Here is a 6393-nt window from a genome sequence, read left to right as displayed (position 1 = left end):
GCTGTTTGGGGCCTAGTATTTGAAAAGTGCCATCCTGTGTGACACTGCCGTATGAGTCCAGGGGTACTGCTGTTTTAGTCCTGGGGTACTGCCATATAAGTCCACCAATTGCAGATTTCTTTTAAAGTGACTGGAGCGTGCTGGAGATGCTGTCAGTGGACCGAACAATTGCGCCCACTCTCGACATTCAGCCACTGCGCGACACTACTAGATGGGCCAGGTGGTTGTGTCGCTTAGCTTAGGCCTACAGCAACCTCGGTGCACCTTTTTTTCTTTGGATCATGTGCTGTTAGGGGCCTTTTTTTAAAATCTGCCCTCCTGTCTGCCACTGCAGTGCCACGCCTAGATGGGCCAAGTGTTTGTGTCGCTTGGCTTAGTCATACAACTACCTCATTGCAATTCTTTTTCTTCTTTGCATGATGTTTTGTTTGGGGCCCTTTTTTAATATCTGCCCTCCGGTCTGCCACTGCAGTGCCACGCCTAGATGGGCCAATTGTTTGTGTCGCTTGGTTTAGTCATACAACTACCTCATTGCAATTCTTTTTCTTCGTTGCAAGATGTGCTGTTTGGGGCCTTTTTTTTATATCTGCCCTCCTGTCTAACACTGCAGTGGCACTCCTAGATGGGCCAGGTGATTGTGCCGCACACTTGTGTCGCTTAGCTTAGTCATCCAGCAACCTTGGTGCACCTTTTGGCCTAAAAACAATATTGTGAGGTGTGAGGTGTTCAGAATAGACTGGAAATGAGTGAAAATGATTGTTATTGAGGTTAATAATACTGTAGGAGCAAAATTACCCCCAAATTCTGTGATTTTAGCCGTTTTTATGTTTTTTTCAAAAATCATCCAGATCCAAAACCAAAATACGAAAGGGTGGTTTTGGCAAAACCAAGCCAAAACCAAAGCACGAAAGTGGAATTAGAACCAACACCAAAACATGAAAAGTGCCTGCCGCACATCTCTAATATTAATTAAAAGGAATCTGATTGACCACTGAGTGGTTTGTAGCTATGTGATATCTTTAACTGACAATCTCTGTTGACAGTAACAGGATCTAAAGATGGATCATATGGTAGTATATATGGGATGAGAAAATAAACAAATAAATACCCAAGGTATTACTACTCCCAGGCGCTAGATGTGAGGTTCACCACAACAGCTGTATATAAACAGGGGTTGGTCAGACCCCTAAACAATAGTAGCAAATATAGAAGATAATAACGCTTAATGGTCACAAATGCAAAGGTGTGTCACAATTAGAATCACAATTTATTATAAGAATATAAATTTGAGCATATTAAAAATTAAATGCAATACACATGAGTGGTTACTACCACATAAAAACACTAAAAAGAAGTGAATGGTGTAACTCCCAATACTAAGTCATCCTATTGGAAGACTGATAGTATAGATGGGCATGTTCCTATAAGAGTCCCCTTGATTTTTAAGGCTCAATGTCCTATCCGTGGATTATAGTTACCACCAACGTCTCTCGAGGTAATTAGGCGAATCTGCGTCCGCAAAAGTGCTGTTCCTCAGCGGGTGGTAAGTTGTAGCTTTCCACGGTGAGATAGGAATGTCCTTGTAAGTCCAATAATGGATGTTCAGCGGGGGCTTGGTCCAGGTCCAATGTCTCCAAAAAGTGGGGAGTAAATACTGTCAGGCAGGTCTCACCAACGTGTTTCGTTGCATACAAGCAACTTTTTCAAGGTGCTAGTAGTCCTGCTGGTGATGGTTTATATACCCTACCAATATTGTTGCTCATTAGCATATGTGATTAATTGTGACCACCTATTGGCATTAAATGACCAAATAATGACAGACATTGGAGGTTATTCAATTAATAATTCAAAAGTATAAAAATTCATTATATAGGTCGTTTTTCATATAACTTAAAAGACATTATTTAATAAAAACCAGTCACATGACCACTATTAGATCTAGCTGGGTTAAATCTTTGAAAAACCCGGAGTAGTATTAATTCGCTAGTACTCTAATAATATAGATGAAAAATCTGGAATGTATTCCATGTATTGCACTTGCCAAGAAGGGTTAAGTGACATCCCCTCTCACCTCGTATCCCGTGAGGAGTGAGCAGGGAGTGTGCTAATTACACATCGGGCACCCACCAATTAGCAGCCCGTACGTGTAAAGGAGGTGACACAGACGGTGTGCCACTAGCGTTGCGTCATTCATCCGCGTCTCCAAGGGCCTTGTGTACGATGGTTACCATAGTGACGTTTTTACGTCACTATCCTACAGCCGGGCGCGGGTGTGAAGCAGCGCGGCACCAGTACCTAGGTACCGCGTCACTTCCCCATAAGTCTCTGTACAGCGCACGTTAGATGCAATAGGTTGCCATGGTGACGCCCAGAGCCAGGCGTCGCCAGGACAACCATCGGCTGCCGTCCACAACCTTGTTCATATACTGTAACTCCAGTGGATCGATCTCTAGTGGCACAACAACTGATTTATAATGGGATGTGTGATAATCCATATTAAATATATATATACATATGATATACACAATGACATTCCAGAGTAATGAAAAAATAATAAATGAAGAAGGACAATGTCAAATAATCAGTAAAAAAGAGAGAATATGGATACATCTTTTTAGGCACTAATCTATTCTTATCTATGAAAGCTCCGTTAAATTAGTCTCTAATATCACAACAGCAAAATGCTGAATAAGTAAATGATATATTCTTAGAAGAATAAATAAATAAGCACATAAAAAAAGTATATATGGGATGTTTGTTTCTTGAAAAAATGCCCACGACACCTAGTATTCCCAGGTGGTCTCCCATCCAGGTACTGACCAGGCCTTACCTTCTTAGCTACCAAGATTGGATGGTATCGGGCGTATTCAGGATAGTATGGACGTGGGCAGTTAATTCAAGAATGGGAGAAACACTTCTGCTTTTTGTACTTGACACAAACCGTCCCTTTTTCGAAATGAGGGAGTGTGAACACTTCTGCTTTCTGTTGTGACAGTAATTGGTGTACTGGGAGAGGCGGATCGCCTCAACCAGAGTAACTGTCAACCAGGTGAGAGAGTGCTAGAATGATGGTGGTGTGTGATGATTTGGGGGCAAGTATACTATTTCTGTTTTCTGGTAAGGAAGTGACTCGAGTGCTATGGACACATGAAAGTGAAGTGTAAAGAATTGGTATGCTGAAATTCTATCACAGAGGATCCACACGTCTGATTAACCTGTGTGAAAAAAATATGGGATTTGGTACACCTGGAGCTCAAAGCTGGCTCAAAAACAAAAACAAAAAAAATGGTGAAGCTCAAAGGCTCCCTAAATATAAGGATAAGTCATCAGGACTGACATAAAAAAATCACAGATACCATCCAGGGAGTCTGGACTGATATGATGAGTCACAAACATTTGGTTTTGGCAAGATAAATCACTATATGTAGATAGATAATCAGCTATTGGCTGTCAAAATAAATCACCATATGTAGGTAAATAATCAGCTATTAGTTGTCAAAATAAATCACCATATGTGGGTAAATGGCTTTGACAAGATAAATCACCATATGTAGGTAAATAATCAGCTATTAGTTGTCAAAATAAATCACCATATGTGGGTAAATGGCTTTGACAATATTAATCACTATATGTAGGCAAATAATCAGCTATTGGTTGTCAAAATAAATCACCATATGTAGGTAAATAATCAGGTAATAGCTGTCAAAAATAAATCACCATATGTGGGTAAATGATCAACTATTGACTGTCAAGATAAATCACCATATGTGGGTAAATGATCAACTATTGACTGTCAAGATAAATCACCTGGTGTACTGAAATTCAATCAGAATGTGAAAAAAAATAGGATTTGGTACACTTGGAGCTCAAAGCTGGCTCATAAACAAAAATAAATAAATAAATGGTGAAGCTGAAAGGCTCCCTAAATATAAGGATAAGTCATCAGGACTGACATAATAAATCACAGATACCATCCAGGGAATCTGGACTGATATGAGTCACAAACATTTGGCTTTGAAGATAAACCACTATGGCCCTCATTCCGAGTTGTTCGCTCGGTAAAAATCTTCGCATCGCAGCGATTTTCCGCTTAATGCGCATGCGCAATGTCCGCACTGCGACTGCGCCAAGTAAATTTGCTATGCAGTTAGGATTTTTACTCACGGCTTTTTCATCGTTCTGGCGATCGTAATGTGATTGACAGGAAATGGGTGTTACTGGGCGGAAACAGGCCGTTTTATGGGCGTGTGGGAAAAAACGCTACCGTTTCCGGAAAAAACGCAGGAGTGGCCGGAGAAACGGAGGAGTGTCTGGGCGAACGCTGGGTGTGTTTGTGACGTCAAACCAGGAACGCCAAGCACTGAACTGATCGCAGATGCCGAGTAAGTCTGGAGCTACTCAGAAACTGCTACGAGGTGTGTAATCGCAATATTGCGAATACATCGTTCGCAATTTTAAGATGCTAAGATTCACTCCCAGTAGGCGGCGGCTTAGCATGAGCAAATCTGCTAAAATCCGCTTGCGAGCGAACAACTCGGAATGAGGGCCAATATGTAGATAGATGATCAGCTATCTCCTATATAATAGCCCAGATCTGTGACTTTGTGCTTCATTTGCTAACGCTGGGCGGAGTCAAAACAGTGGGCGGAGTTAGTCAAATGAGTCACAGATCTGGGCAAATCTATAGGAGACTTGGAGCAGGAGCAGATAGTATGGGCATGGCACAGGCAGGGGTGCATACCTCCCAACTTTCTTCAGGCAGGAGGGACACACGCACAGCAAAAAGGGGGCATGGCTAACGGAAAAGGGGGCGTGGCTTCGCGGGTGGACCCGCGATCGCGAGCCACGCCCCTGTTTTCATCAGTGAGTGGGCATGCCCAGGGCCGGCGCTTCCATTAGGCAGCTTTAGGCAGCTGCCTATGGGCGCCAGGACCTGAAGGGCGGCCCGCTGAGGCTGTCTGGAGAAAAAATTAAGGTCTTCTTCCAGACACCCGGAGATGGCAGACTACACTCAGTCTGACGAGTGTGCGCCCGCCCATCTCTTTTCCTATTTGCCAGAGGTGGTCAGCGTGTGTAGGTCAGGTGGTCGCGACCCCCCCCCCCCAGTACCTGGCGCTCCTCCACTTCCGAGGGCAGGCTGGACAGTCACTTTCACCGCCATCTTCCCTGCATGATGAACGTGCTGATGGATCCCTGCAGCTCTTCGGCCAGCACGGCAGCAGGGGCACCAACAGGAGACCCGTGGATACATGGTGAGTCATGTGATTATGGCAGCGCTGGCGTTTCTTCCCTGGAGCCTGGTCTGGCCAGGCTCTGTAGTGCCGGCTTGCTGTGTTTATATGCAGCAGGGCCAGATTATAGAAAAGACGGGGCGGTCATCCAGGGGACCCCACAATGTGGCAGCAGGGGAATGCATTGCCGCGATTCGCGGGTGGGAAGGGGGCGGGGCCTAATTCTGTGACTTGCCCGCCCCCATCAGAGACATCCCCTGATGCCTAGCAAGGCTGGAACTGGTAGTGTGTCTCTCCTCATCCCCCTCTATCTCTCCCCCCCCCTCCCTCTCTCCCCCCTCTCTCTCTCTCTCTCCATCTCCCCCCTCTCTCTCTCCTCTCTCACCCCTCTCTCTCTCCCTCTATCTCTCCCCTCTCTCCCTCTCTCTCTTCATCTCCCTATCGCTCCCCCTCTCCCTCTATCTCTCCGCTCTCTCTCCCCACTCTCTCCGCACTCTCCCTCTATCTCTCTCCCTCTATCGCTCTCCCTCTATCTCTCCCCTCTCTATATCTATCTCCCCCCCTCTCCCTCCCTCCCCCCCCTCTCCCTCCCTCTCTCTCCCCTCTCTCTCCCTCTATCCATCTCCCTATCGCTCCCCCTCTCTATCTCTACTCTTACCCTCTGTCTCTCCCCTCTCTCTCCCTCTATCTCTCCCTTCTCTCACTCCCCTCTCTCTCTCCCTCTCTCCATCTCCCTATCGCTCCTCCTCTCTATCTCTCCCCTCTCCCTCTCTCTCCGCTCTCTCTCCCCACTCTCCCTTTATCTCTCCCTCTCTCTCTCTCCCTCTCTCCATCTCCCTATCGCTCCCCCTCTCTATCTCCCCCCTCTCCCTCTCTCTCCGCTCTCTCTCCCCACTCTCCCTTTATCTCCTTCTCTGTCTCTCCCCTCTCTCCCTCTATGGCTCCCCTCTCTCTCCCTCTATGGCTCCCCTCTCTCTCCCTCTATGGCTCCCCTCTCTCTCCCTCTATCTCTCCCATCTCTCTCTCCCTCTATCGCTCGCTCTCTCCTGCTCTCTCTCCCGCTCGCTCTCCCTCTATCGCTCTCCCTCTATCACTCTCCCTCTATCGCTCCCCTCTCTCTCCCTCTATCGCTCCCCCCACTCTCTCACTCTATCGCTCCCCC

The 6393-nt window shown here is 46.2% G+C and overlaps 1 pseudogene; it reads right to left on the bottom strand.

The window, feature by feature from the left end:
• Positions 1–2771: 2771 nt before the first annotated feature.
• LOC134947129 (5S ribosomal RNA) lies at positions 2772–2889 on the bottom strand (annotated as a pseudogene).
• Between the last annotated feature and the right edge of the window lie 3504 nt (positions 2890–6393).

The sequence above is a fragment of the Pseudophryne corroboree genome, chromosome 7, assembly GCF_028390025.1.
Source record: "Pseudophryne corroboree isolate aPseCor3 chromosome 7, aPseCor3.hap2, whole genome shotgun sequence".
Taxonomy (NCBI): Eukaryota; Metazoa; Chordata; class Amphibia; order Anura; family Myobatrachidae; genus Pseudophryne; species Pseudophryne corroboree.
This window is presented reverse-complemented; position numbering and strand designations above follow the sequence as displayed.